This window comes from Periplaneta americana, chromosome 7 (genome assembly GCF_040183065.1).
Source record: "Periplaneta americana isolate PAMFEO1 chromosome 7, P.americana_PAMFEO1_priV1, whole genome shotgun sequence".
Classification (NCBI taxonomy): domain Eukaryota; kingdom Metazoa; phylum Arthropoda; class Insecta; order Blattodea; family Blattidae; genus Periplaneta; species Periplaneta americana.
Window position 1 is genome coordinate 127,404,198 of NC_091123.1, and position 14,822 is coordinate 127,419,019.

Here is a 14,822-nt window from a genome sequence, read left to right on the forward strand (position 1 = left end):
AGGTTGAAGATCTGGTGGACAAACGTGATGTGAGGAAAGCTCTCAGCGATGTTTGTTTGATGGGTGGGTGGATGGGTTGAGTTGTTCAGTAATTAATGCACATATATGTTCTCTTAAGGGGTTATCCGAAAACTTCAAAATAACGGCGATTTCAGACACAAAAATGAAATAGAATTAATACTTCACAAGATTAACAAGATATGAAATATATCAGGGTCCGGAATTTGGTTCTGACGAGTTTCAATATGTTGTTGTAAAGGAACTATAAGGTTTAAAAATTAAAAAATAACACAGTATAATGCAATTTATTGGAATGTTTTCATTTTTTGAAAATTACATATTTCAAGTGATCCCTGTTGTAATCTTACACGAAAATTATTCACGACACTGTGCAATAAACCTGGGGTTTCGTTGATTTCTTGCACTTCAGCCTGTATCCTGTTCTGCAGATCCTGGATAGAGTGTGGTCTGGTTTGAAACACTCTTCCTTTGAGGGTGACCGTATGGTATGCTGTTTCTGCTGCAGTCATAATTGGACCCCTATTTTTTCGAAGATGGAAATGAGAGAGTTGTTACGGTGAATGGTGAGCGGTATCGACAGATGTTACAGAGACACACTGCGATTGTTGAGGAATTTCTTCCCAGGACGCATAATTTCTCGGTTTGGAGATGCCAATTGGCCGGCTCGATCTCCAGATCTAACAGCTCCTGACTTCTTTTTGTGGGGACACCCCAAAGTAAGAGTGTTTCAAACCAGACCACACTCAGGATACAGGCTGAAGTGCAAAAAATCAACGAAACCCCATGTTTATTAATTGCAAAGTGTCATGAACAATTTTCGTGTAAGATTACAACAGGTCATAAGGTACCAAGGGGATCACTTGAACTGTGTAATTTAAAAAGAATGAAGATATTCCAATAAATTGCATTATTCAAGCTACATACTGTGTTATTTTTTAATTTTTCAACCTTACAGTCCCTTTACAACAGCATGTTGAAACTCGTCAGAAACAAACGCCGGACCCTGTATTAGAAAGAGTTAATGGACCCATAAGAAAAATACAGAGTGTAACGAAAATAGTGGACAAAACTTCAGGTATGGCTTCTTCATATGTAGAGAAGGAAAAAAGGTTATATGAACATGGGTCCGGAAATGCCTGGTTGCCTCACTGTAGGGATTACAAGGAGGATCGTTGTGTACCACAAAACTTAGGTATTAGTTGATTAATGTTTCAGTCTGTGTACATTTTTTTACTGGAACTGTTCAAAATGTCCACCTCCTGCCCGAAAACAGGTCGCAGTTCGTCGCATTGACGTCCAGACCTGCTCCCAAATTCCTAACGTAGCACGTATTGTCCGACAGTGTTGTTCAGTTCGCACACATTTCAGTCCGGATGTACGCAGAACATCTTAATGCAATATTCCGTGGCCGATGGATAGGGCGAAGTGAAAAACTACTTGGCCTCCATGCTCACCAGATCTCAACCCACTGGACTTTTACTTTCGGGAGCACTTGAAGCCGCTTTTGTATTCGACTCCTGTGAACGAAGTGGAAACTCTCCGCCTGCGAATTGTTGAAATACTGGAGGAAAGGAACGTGACTAGATTACAGCGTTACGATAAGATGTTTTCTCCAATTCGATTATGTAATGTGAACTTTACATTGCCAATAAAATGTTGTAAACACATTCATTACGCAACTAGTTAGGTAATGATACTTCTATTACGCAACTAATTAGGTAATGATACTATTTATATTCCACTTCATATCTTATGCGGAATTTCAATGCTAGGCCTACTAAACATAGAATTGCAGAATTTGCAGCATTTTCAATATCTGGATCCTCGTTTGAACTCATTTTATTTCTCCTAGTACTGCTGTTCTTCTGTTATAAACAAAACCCTACCGTATTCAACACTAATGGAACAAACATAAACGAATCGCCTCACGCAGGAAAAACTACTACTACTACTACTACTACTACTACTACTACTACTACTACTACTAATAATAATAATAATAATAATGCCTCTCCATAAAAGACATATTCAAAACAAATAAAAAAGTAATACAATTACTTTTGTTTAGAAAATATTTTTTATCGAACTGAATAAAACATTGCACGATGTACGTATCGTAACTAATATTCGACTGGTTATCAACTCGGCCTGCGTGTTCGTTTGGCAACTTTTCAGCCTCGTATTATAATATGAAACGTTACGGTACTCATATCGTAAATAACTATTTCTAGTCGCTGTATTAATTACAAAGTTATTTAATGTCGATAGTATTTGGTGAGATGTGACAGAGGATTTGTCATGTATTTTTTGACATTTGTCTTACAATTGGAGAAAAGCTCGGAAAAACCAAACCAGTTAAGGCTGGTCCACAATAAACCGGGAACGGAAACGACGACGAGAACGATAACGGAAATATTGTTAAAATATGTGTATTTAAATGTGAGCATTCACAATTAATTTTCACGTTCTCCTTCCCGGACTCCGGTACGCTTCTCGTTAGTTGCGAATGCTCACATGTAAATATATTTATTTCAACAATATTTCCGTTCTCGTTCTCGTTTCCGTTCTCGGTTTATTGTGGATTAGCCTTTAATCATCTCAAGCAGGAAGCGATTAAGATCCGATGTTACAGAACTAAGCATTGTGTATGTACCTACTAAGGGTAAAGTACCCAAAGCTAACGTAACCCCTCCTCTAGGAAAAATCGACAATTTTTTGTAGAGAAATTAGGAAGGTAAGTAATTTTTATGGAACGTAACTTCCTGGCTAAGTAATAGCCAGTCACCTTTCGGTGGTGTGAATTGCTCGTTCTCCAGACTGCAAAGGAAGTGTGTGAGGTTGTGATCTCTATGAACCTTTGTTCGCATAAACGCGCAGCATATGGTGTAACGTTGAGATCTAACTAGTCATAAAGATTATGTCCGCATCGACATTTATTCGCGCAATTATAGTCATCGGTACGAAAGCCACGCCCGAGCGAAAGTTCTGAATGTTCTTTATATGTAGTTAGCAAGACCACATATTAACACATCACTACAAGGAAATAAGGATGTAATTTCCTCTAGAACTTGTCACCTTTCAGACACGACCAACCCTTACATTAATGGTTATTACATCTTAGAGACTGGAGGATTTTTTCCCCTCGTTTATTTACCTTGCAATTTGCTATAGTGAAGATTGCTTTTCCTTCAAAGGATCAAGGTTAAATCGTCAAGTAGCTCACCAGAGGAAATCACTATTTTCGAAAGTCTTCGTTTTTATAGCCTTTTTTGTGGTCTTATTGTAGAATATAATACATAATTACAAATTTATAACACCGATAAAAATATAATTTGAGAAAGAAAACAGTCAGCAAGTTGTTTTTTTTTTCGATGAAAGAGTAATGGAACGGAGAAAAATTCTCTCCGGCGCCGGGATTTGAACCCGGGTTTTCAGCTCTACGTGCTGATGCTTTATCCACTAAGCCACACCGGATACCCACCCCGGCGTCGGACAGAATCGTCTCAGATTAAGTTCCAACTCTTGAGTTCCCTCTAGTGGCCGCCCTCTGCACTACGTCATAGATGTCTATGAACGTAGAACTGAAGTCCACACACATGTGCTGAGGTGCACTCGTTATGAGTGACTATTGGCCTGGATCCGACGGAATAAGCGCCGTCTTAAATCACGAAGTGATTTACGCATATCATATATATTATTATTTTAATGTACCGAAGTACATATGATATTTCCATGCAGATATTCTGCGTCATCATACGATGAAAGAGTAATGAAACGGAGAAAAATTCTCTCCGACGCCGGCGCTTATTCCGTCAGATCCCGGCCAACTAGTCACTCATAACGAGTGCACCTCAGCACATGTGTGGACTGCAGTCCTACGTTCATAGACATCTATGATGTAGTGCAGAGGGCGGCCACTAGAGGGAACCCAAGATTTGGAACTTAATCTGAGACGATTCTGTCCGACGCCGGGGTGGGTATCCGATGTGGCGTAGTGGATAAGGCATCAGCACGTAGAACTGAAAACCCGGGTTCAAATCCCGGCGCCGGAGAGAATTTTTCTCCGTTCCATTATTCTTTCATCGTATGATGACGCAGAATATTTGCATGGAAATATCATATGTACTTCGATACATTAAAATTATAATATATAAGTTGTTTTTCGTTTAACTAAATTATTCAGCGATCATAACACGGTAAAAAGTAATGGAGCAGTGGTGGAATGAAATTGGCGGAGATATCTTTTTTAGTGTAATCTATTTGGGATAAAATTTTGGTTACTTTTACGATACTGTGTCATTTAATTGAGTTGCGACTGATCTCCAGAAGTTTATCTTTCACTAAACTCTTGATTGTTAGTACTACATCAGTAATATTTGTACTGAAGCGTAAATAGAGGTGAAGGGTTTTTCTTTTTTGAAAAACAACCATAGTCCAAAAACATAAATTTTCAGGAGAAACAAAAAAAAAAAAACTATATGCCTTGGGTATTGTTGAAATTTCAAGTATTAAATTCGTTCATGCCATTTCTTAAGGTGTTTTAGAAATTTGGGAAAACTGAAGTACGAGTACATTTGTAACTTAAATTAATGATAATAATCCGAGACACGACAGGCCATGAAGGACCATGACCGACCAGCCGGCTACTGGCCTCACGTCCACATGTCGAAGCAGAGGTGGACGTTCATCCAACCAGAATGGAGGTATCGTGTGGTTAGCACGATTATCCCTCCAGCCGTTATAGCTGGCTTTCGTAACTGTGGACAATGGTTGTTTTAAGTAAAAATACTCTTGTTCTGGCTGAAGTGTGCCTCTCCTTTAATCTTCTTATTTTTTTGTTATATCCTGTTTCTTCTCCTTTCGTTGCTTACGTTTCTTCCATGGGATTGCTTCTGCACCTAAAGATGACGCCATAACTAATACAATATTTACGTGCTAAAGTATTTTGCCGCTTTTGCCGCGTACATAAGAAGCAGTACTGCCAATCTACTGCAGTTTAAAATTGTATGGATAAATGTTTCAAGATGATATGAATGAGAAATGTGTAAATGCTACCATCGTCCTAGACAATGGCTTACTTACTTACAGCCTTTTAAGGAACCCGGAGGTTCATTGCCGCCCTCACGTAAGCCTGCCATTGGTCCCTATCCTGAGCAAGATTAATCCAGTCTCTATCATCATATCCAAACCTCCCTCAAATCCATTTTAATATTATCTTCCCATCTACGTCTCGGCCTCCCCAAAGGTCTTATTTGAAGGTTTCGTAACAAGCTGTTTTTATAGTGATGGCTGTTTTCACAAAAAAGTCTTTGAACTATGTTGTTTTATGAAAGGCCCACACCTGTGGAGTAACGGTTAGCGCGTCTAGCAGCGAAACCAGGTGACCCGGGTTAAATTCCCAGTCGGGGAAAGTTATCTGGTTGAGGTTTTTTCTGGGGTTTTCCCTCAACTCAATAAGAGCAACTGCTGGGTAACTATTGCTGCTGGATTCATTTCACCGGCATTATCACCTTCATTTCATTCAGACCTAAGTAACTTAGTATGTTGATAAAGCGTCGTAAAATAACCTACTACCATTGAAAATTTCCACTCCTATAACATATGACTATGGTATTTTTTCTCTTAACAACTAATTCAGTAGATGGCCGCTACAATACGCTCACCACATGCTTAATAATCTCAAATTAGCATTTTTTGGTCTGTGGTTCTTTTTTTAAAAAGCCTTCAGATGTATCTTTATTTAAATTTCTTTAGTAGGGGCTCGAAGATCATGTAGGCTTATAGTACTAAAAGCCTCTAAATATGCGAGCGATTCCTGCGATGACTGAGGGATGTAAACCAGATACGTATGCCCAACCGAGGCAGATCTAGCCTTCAATCGAGGTGTAACAGTGACGCAGAATCTCAGAATACCATGCAGGCACACGCATAAAAGATATTATACATCACTGTTGCACCTCGATTGAAGGCTAGATATGTCCCGGCTGGGCATTCCTGACTAAACCATCAGACTGTTACTTAGACAGTCCGAGATCTAGTATCGGTAAGGCCTAGAATTTTTCAATTCAAATAACCTATTATCTCCTGGCTTCGTTTCTTCATGGGTGATGCCTTATTGGTGTCACTTATGAGGTTCAAACCCGTCTTCGGACAGTTGACTAAAGAACAACAGTGACTTTGGTGGCGGATATGGTCACAGCTGGGTTTTTCTCGTGGATCTCCAATGTCCCTATTTTAGACATCTACATAATTTCGTCCGACCTACATATCATTACCATTTCACAGCATTCCCCGATCGCCGGCTGGCGACACGGAGGAGGCTGGTCTAGGGTTGAGCGGGGTTGCTTGCTCGAAACCTGGATACTCAGCGAACCTTAATGTAGTCAGCTGATGTGGGTTGAGAATGCGTCTAGCTGAGGGGTTAGCGCAGTAGATCAGCAATGGTCGCAGTGCTGGGTCACAATGACTCCCCATCGACAATAAAACAAAACAAAACATGTACGCTATTACGATCTTGGAAATAAAATGGAAGTAATGTACAGTGAATATAAATTTACCTTTCTTCTTTAGAAGTTATAGTTATTTTGTGTAAAGTCACGTGTACATTGCATTTCACTATTGAAACTTAACTATTAACAATCAAGATTATTTTGTACAGTGAAAAACCTTCTTCCACGTCGCACCATGTTACTCATGTGGATGTAAATGACGTTAGAGTAATATTAAAATGATATTGTACAGGGACATCATTTTATTTTTACTTCAATTTTTATTGTGCCTGCGTTTCTAAATGTACTTGTCTCCCACCCCTTTCACTAATGTCCTTGCTAACGTCAGTCACACAAACTTACGGCCGTGTTACTAGCAGTGAAATAAACAGTACAGAGTACAGTGTGTTTGAGAAATATATTGCATTTTGTATAGAAGAAAAAGCTTATATTATTGAAGTTTATTTTCACATAAGTATGGTGTGTAGCATAACTGAATTTATCTGTGTGGACTGAGCACAAGTGAAGATTAGAGTTACCGAAAGTACGGTACCCTATAATATGGTACGGTACTTAACAGCATTATTTAAACAAGAATTTTGTTTTACTATTTGTAGTTATGAAGGACGATGATGGAAACTGGAATTACAATATAACCGAATGTGAACAACAGTTTTTCTTTTCTTTTTTTAACAATTTCCTGATTATATCATTACGGAATATTTTCGTAGAAATGTCATTAATCTGGTAGATAAATTTAGAGTAACAGAGTGTACAGAAAGGGAGAAAAGTGTAAGATGGAAAACAAAGGTCACAGAAGATGCTGTAGAAGATGCTAGAGAAAGGATGAAGCGATGTAGTAATAAGTCGGTCAAGAAGTTAGCTGTAGAAATTGGGGTTTCTTACGGAAGTGCTCACAAAATTCTCAATAATAAATTAGGTTAGTAATATGCTGAATAAAATAGACATTACATAATGTATATGACCGCCTGAAGAGTTGAGTATGTGAAAAAAAATTGTTACTATTCTACTGTTTTTTTGATAAAATACTGTAAAGTAATGACCAAACTGAAAATCGTAATACTATATTTCCCTGTAACATAAATGGATACACTACTTTTCTCTCCTCCTATAGCTAGTAAAATGATTTGTTTACATATTGCACTAGCAACTCCAAACTCCTGTAACGGAAGGGAGGTAACAGTGTTTCCGAGTATAGACAGGTTAATGTTAAAAATGTTAGTAAAAATAAAGTGATGTCCCTGTATTAGTTACATTGGACATTAACAAATCTGTTATTTCGTGTCGAAAGTAATGTCTTTTTTTTAATTTGGTGTTTTGTAAGATTTTAATGACTTCCTATAGTTACGCTGCCAACACCAATCTCAGTACTAGGAACAGAGATAGAACACGTGGACGATTACGTCTACCTAGGGCAGACTGTCTCACTTAACCAAGGGATGGAGAAAGAAATACAAAGGAGAATAACACAATCCTAGAAAGCCTTCTGGGCGCTAAAGTTTATACTTCTCGACAGGTCCATAAACCGCAGACTCAGACTAGAGGCTCTTAACTCCTGTGTATTCCCGGTGCTAACATACGGTTGCCAAACCTGGGCCCTCACAGAGAGGCAAAAGACGAACATCGAAATATGCCAAAGGAAAATGGAGAGGAAGATAGTTGGCGTTTCACTGAAGGACAAGGTCTCCAACACGGCACTGCAGAAAATTACAGCTTCTAGAACATCACAGAAAAAGCCCTCATAACGAAGTGGAAGTGGGGTGGTCATGTAGCAAGGCACATGGGCGCGAGAAACCACCGTGTGGGACCCGTACATAGGAAGGAGAACACAAGGCAGGCCAAGAAGAAGATGGGCAGATACATTCAAGCAGCAGCTGGGAGGGAACTGGTCAACCATCGCCAGCAACAGGAATGAGTGGAGACATATAGTGAACAAACTCATATAGAACTAGAATTTGACAAATTCTAGTGTACTGTATCTCACATAGTGAATGTGAATGTAAATATTGTTCACGTGACATAGCTCATCATGTGAACCACACCAACCGAGCTTCCCCTCCTGTAGGAGGCCCTAGCCCTTCATGAGACACAGTGGCTTCATTCATTCATTCATTCATTCATTCATTCATTCATTCATTCATTCATTCATTCATTCATTCATTCATTCATTCATTCAGAGTTAGGCAAATGCAATTTACAGGACGCTATGGTTATTATTGCATATTGCGAGCACTTGATAATCGTCAGTTTAATACAGAATATAAAATGGAGGTGATAAAGTTGAGGTTAGAGTTCTAAAGCACTACTGGAGTAACGGTTAGCATGCCTAACCATGGAACTAGCGGGCCCGGGTTCAAATCCTGGTTGTGACAAGTTACCTGGTTAATGTTTTTCTGGAGTTTTTCCCTCAACCCGTTAAGAGCAAAAGCTGGGTAATTTTCTGCACTGGACCATGGACTCAATACATTGAAATTACCACCTTAATATCATTTAGACACTAGATAAACTTAGTCATCGGCCTCACTTTATTTGGTCTGATTACCTGGTTGGATTTTTTCCGAGGTTTTCCCCAACCAAAAGGCAAATGCCAAGTAATCTTTTGGCGAATCCTCGGCCTTACCTCATCACACTACATCTCGCCAAAATATTGTAAAAAATTGTAAAAAAAAAATTGTAGAAAATTACAAAGTTGTAAAACTGTAAAAATTGTGAAAATCTGTAAAAATTGTAATTGTAATATTGTAAAATTTTGACTTATTCCACATCCTAAAGCTTCATTTCTAATATAAGATCTATGGAATATAATAAATGAAATGAAAAAAGTAGTCGATAAATCGTCGTAAAATAAGGAATTAAAGAAACAGTAAGAAAATCTAGGTCTACTAATGAAAAAAATTGGTGAGTCGTAGATCTAAATGAAGTCAAGGAAATTTTGAATTGTATTAGTTACTTTTGGTAATATTAACAAATGCACTAGCATAAATATAGAAAGTACACGATACCATGCGGAATAAATCCAAAATTGCCAATTCCTATAGATGATACGTGCACCATCAGGATATAGTTTTAGATTCTGAAAATATTCATCCATGAACTTCTAGAGTATTCTTGACCGTGGACATTAATAACTTATTTTATACTTTGTGACGGTACTCAATAAAAACGAGCTTTTTATTGTTTTATTCCTATCTTAATAATTTTCAGCGTACATAACTTGTCAGATAAGCCTCTACCAAGAGTATGGTATGACAAGACACTTTTGACGAGTGATGAATGATGATACTGGGTTATGATAGATTTATCAATGAAATGAAGACAGAGAAAACGGAGGTACACCGATAAATCTAAGGGCAAATAATTTAATTAATCATGTAAAAATTGTGAATAATGTACAAGTTTTTTATGATCACAAATTTCCAAACATCCATAGCTCAAGAGAGATCATTGCACATTTTGTTTAAGAAACCTCAGAAACGTGCATTGCTGCTGTAACACGGAAGTCTGTACCGTATTTCATTAATTTCCATACTTTCTCTGTGTAGCTGGACGGACGATGTAAATTAGCTTCATCTACTGTATAAATACTCTTGATGAATTTCGTAGAAATCAATGTCAAATCGAGATATCGAAAAGACGATATTCAACTTAGATTCCTGTGTTTTGTTTATTACCGACTTGTTAAATTTATGTTAGTACAGAACTCGTTGAACGCTATAAATTTCGCGGTTTACAGCTTCTGGTACATTCTTCAATCTGAATTCCGATTGTTAAAGCGATAGAACCAGACCTACCGCAGCGGATATATCTTCACTGAGCATCACTGGCTTTCTAGCGAGTGCTACTGCTGTGGGAAGCTGGGGATCTGTAAATCAGGCTTCTGGTTTATCACTGAACTCTTGGAATTGCTCGCACATCTTGACTTCATTCTTCCAGTTCAGATATAAACAAGCTGGTTACAGGCTGATACTAAGTTCGTGTGTAGGAATTTTATTTTTAACGTATCATCAGCACCTTTTTGATTCCGGCACCGTCATTAACTTTAGATGGTCTTTTAAAAGGCAATTCGTCCCTCAGGATGGGAGTCAACCACCGGCCCCTAACAAGGAGAGTTTTGTTGTATAATTTACTGTGTTTCCTTTATAATTAGTACTAATTTGTTCCTGGCCCGGATTCGGATGTTGTTTCTTGATGAGGTCGGTGCTGGAGAAACTAATATTGAAGACTAAACCGTCGCTAAGAGCCACCTTACAAAAAACCTACTATAGAAGTACTAGCCTCGAATATTTGGCTGAAACAGAACTGAAATCAAGCCAAATAATCGAAAACCATGCGAGAAATTGTGTTTTGTGAGTAATAATGTAATGGCAAGCACAGAAATATTAATTTATTCATTCATTCATAGTGTTCTGCCCAAGGTCAGGTCTTTCACTGCAAACCCAGCATTCTCCAGTCTTTCCTATATTCTGCCTTCCCCTTTGTCTCTTCATATGATCCATATATCTTAATGTCGTCTGTCATCTGATATCTTCTTCTGGACGAACTCTTCTCCAGTTCACCATTCTTTTCAGTGCATCCTTCAGTAGGCAGTTTCTTCTCAACCAGTGACCCAGCCAATTCCTTTTCCTCTTTCTAATCAGTTTCAGCATCATTATTTCTTCATCCGCTCTTTCCAACACGGCTTCGTTCCTTATTCCATCTGTCCACTTCACACGCTCCATCATCCATATTCATATTTCAAATGCTTCTAGCCGCTTCTCTTCATTTCGTCGTAATGGCCATGTTTTTACCTCATACAATGCTACACTCCACACAAAGGACTTCAGTAGTCCCTTCCTTAATTCTTTCTCCAGAGGTCCGCACAAGATGCTCCTTTTTCTATTAAAAGCTTCCTTTGCCATTGCTATTCTCCTTTTGACTTCTTGCAGCAGCTCATGTTACTGCTTATAGTACATCCCAAGTATATGAAGCTGTTCACTTGCTCTACTGCCTCATTTAGAATTCGCAAGTCTACCTTCTTGATTTTTTTTCCTGTGACCATGATCTTCGTCTTGTTGGCATTTATCTTCATTCCATAATGCTCACAGCTTTAATGTAGCTTAATTTATTAAATGTGCCAAATATGTAGCTTCTTCGGCGTTGTATGCAATGAGGGAGAAGGGAACTGGCTACCCTACCCCATTATCTCCTGGCTTTGTTGCCTCACAAGTGGTGCCTCCTTGGTATCACTTGTGAGGTTCAGTCCTGTCTTCTGAAAGTTGATTAAACAACAATATGTGACAGTTTTGACAAGTGCCATTTTCACGAGGCGTGACAATTTTATCACTATGTTATTCCATCTATTTCAAATCACCTTTTTCATCGTATATCATGTTGTATCCCACAGCATTTATCACCCTTATACCTCTTCAGTCCCTTCTATTTTCCGTAGTTAATCGATTTAAAGATTTTCTCAGATAGTTTTATCCACGTTTTCAGAATTCTTGGTACCAGTACCGAAAAATTGGTTTGGCAATTTCTCCTAAATTAATGAATGGATTTTGTTTGTATCTATTAGTAAACTTAGCTAGTAAGCAAAGCATAAATTCAAAAATATAGAACAAAAAATATTTCTAGCCACTACCGTAAGAGCCACGCCCGTGTACGTTGTGGTTTTAGTCAATAATATAACATAAAATTTACAAAGGCAGTTTACTAAGTTTTCTAAATACACTAACTTAATTCAGACCGCAACTAACACATAAGAAAAAAAAAGAAAGAAAAAGAAAACACATTTAATATAAATTGACAATAGGACATAAGGCAGTGATATTCAATAAAAACTGAATATAGTCGACAGAAATAAAAAGGTGAAAAATACATCATTTGTTAATATTATATGTCATAAATAATTTTATAAATTTCTTCTAAAAGGTACAATTTTTAAATATTTCAAATTTGGAAAATGATTTGTAATTTTATTATAAAGTCTTGGGCCGAAACTAGCACCATGTTTAAGTGCTGCACTTCTATGACATTCAGGCTCAATCAATGGGAAAGTAGACTTTTGTCTTCGAGTACGATATTCATGTCGATTAGATTTATGTTTTATTTGATTTCTGTAGTAGTAAGTTAGTAAACTATATTTATAAATTTCTTCAATAGTTAATACTTTAAAATCTGATAAATTAAATTTGTTGGGTAATCCATATTTTTTGTCAGACAAATTAATAATCATCCGGAATGATGCACATAAATATAGCTCAATAATTTTAGTAAAATAATTTAGTAGAAACTTGCTTTGCTACCACCAATTTCATCGACGCTAAATAACCGAGTAGTTAATACAGCGTCCTTAAATAACCAACTAAAAAAAGGAAATAGTTACTGGGTAATGATAAAATTATGCAAGTGATATTGATTTTCTAAAGGAGGGACTTTATGCGTCCCACCTCGAATTGAAGCGGGACTCGGAATTTTTATATGAAAATCGGGATATGTCCCGCCAATTAATCTGGACATCTGGTAGTGGTAACCCTGAAAGCCATGTACAACAGAAACAGGAACTCAACAATAATAACAACGGCCTACTGGTATACCCACAGATTCTAACACACAACATGATCACAGATGTTAAAGCGTGCATTAATAAACTTAGCAAAAAAAAAAAAAAAACCCTTGTTTTGAGATTATCCTAATAAATTATTAATATAACAAAGAACATGTGAAATACTGTAAAGCTGTATAGCTTGTGATCTGATGTCATAAGTAGTGTCTTAAAATCCTAATTTTTCTAGTTCATCCCACATTTTCTGTGCTATAAAATTTGTGTTCCTGCATTTCCTAGTATAAAGTATATTAATATCACATTGATGAGAAGGATGACTTAGTCACGCATGTATTAATTTATCATATACCATTGTTAGACTATTAAAATCCTAGTTGTCTTCCTTAGCTCTCTTTTGTTTATTTGCAACGTTGTCAAACTAAGACACATTGCCAGGATTGATGCGAATGTTATTACACAAAAACATAGCACGGAAATATTTAATTTTAACACATTGTTGCCTATGTGTGTGTGAGTAACCATAGGGGAGGTCACGTTTCTGAGGTAATTTGTTTTGTAACTTGTCCCAAATTATACATCCATCGGAAGCTGCTGTTAGATGGAATGTCTGCGCGATGAACCGATGTTGAAGTTTTGTTTTCTTTGCCGCTATTTATGAACTGCGCATGCCTTATTCATCTATCGTGAATTAACGGTGTTGGAAGATGTTGTAGGTCAAGACGTGCTAGGTGGAGGAAAGTAGAGGAGCTGTGAGTTCTTATTGTGCAGAGTGAATATACAGGGTGGAAGTGAAATAACCTTGCAGATTGAAAGAAACGATAGAGTACAAGTAAATGAATAGAAAACCTATATTATGTTTTGTGATTAAATGCACCGTTAATGAGAAAATTAAGTTTGAAGTTTCAGTAGTCCGGTAACATCACCGCTAACACACTCATCTCGTGATACAGATGTAAGAGGTCAACGAACTCGCTGAGTCTCCGTACGTGAGCCGCCAAGACGTTACCACGCGTTCGCTTCGTGCAATGGTTTGAATTTAGGGATTTTAAAAATTAAATTTACACGAAAACCGTGCAATACGCCAAAGGGTTAAATGATTCTTTATTAGATTTCCTATCGATATGAACAAAAATCACGATCTTACTCGCAATAGTTATCGAATAAGAGATTGTTAAACATTTGGGAAAAAACATTTTCTCCGAAAAAATTATGAACTTGCCACCAATATGATGATATAGTTTTTTGTTACATACAAAGGCTGGTTCACAATAAGCCGGGAATGGAAACGACGAGAACGAGAACGGAAATACTGTTAAAAGAAATGCATTTAAATATGAGCATTCACAATAGTTAATTGTGAATTCTTACATTTAAATATATTTATTTTAATAATATTTCCGTCCTCATTCTCTTTATCGTTTCCGTTCCCGGTTTATTGTGAACCAGCCTTAACATGAGCTATTCGCTCTAGAAATCTGCAAGACAATTTCACTTTCACTCTGTACAGTAGAACTATATATCATAATAGACATTTTTGCGATATAGTTATCTACTCCTCTAAATTAAACGTATCAATAGAACTAATCTGGCAGAACACATTTTTGTATTGTAGTGCATTTTATATTTTATTTTAATATCCTGCTTTATTTTATAGTAAGCGAAACTTGCAGTCGTAATATAAGAAGGTTTTATATCGCAGTAATTATTTTCAGAACATCTCATAACTATTTTAAGGCGTAAAGTTCCAA

At 37.2% G+C, this 14,822-nt stretch overlaps 1 protein-coding gene across 2 annotated transcripts in view; it reads right to left on the reverse strand.

Annotated features, from left to right (window-relative positions):
- The window catches only part of LOC138703447 (transcription factor Ken), a 416,618-nt gene that overhangs the window by 23,711 nt on the left and 378,085 nt on the right, over window positions 1–14,822 (reverse strand). Inside the window, exon 5 of one of the 2 annotated variants that reach the window (XM_069831310.1) lies at window positions 6,297–6,487. The exons of the other annotated variant lie outside the window; for it this stretch is intronic. The gene's annotated coding sequence lies outside the window, so the exon portion shown is untranslated. The remainder of the gene's footprint in view (window positions 1–6,296; window positions 6,488–14,822) is intronic. 2 annotated transcript variants of the gene reach the window in all.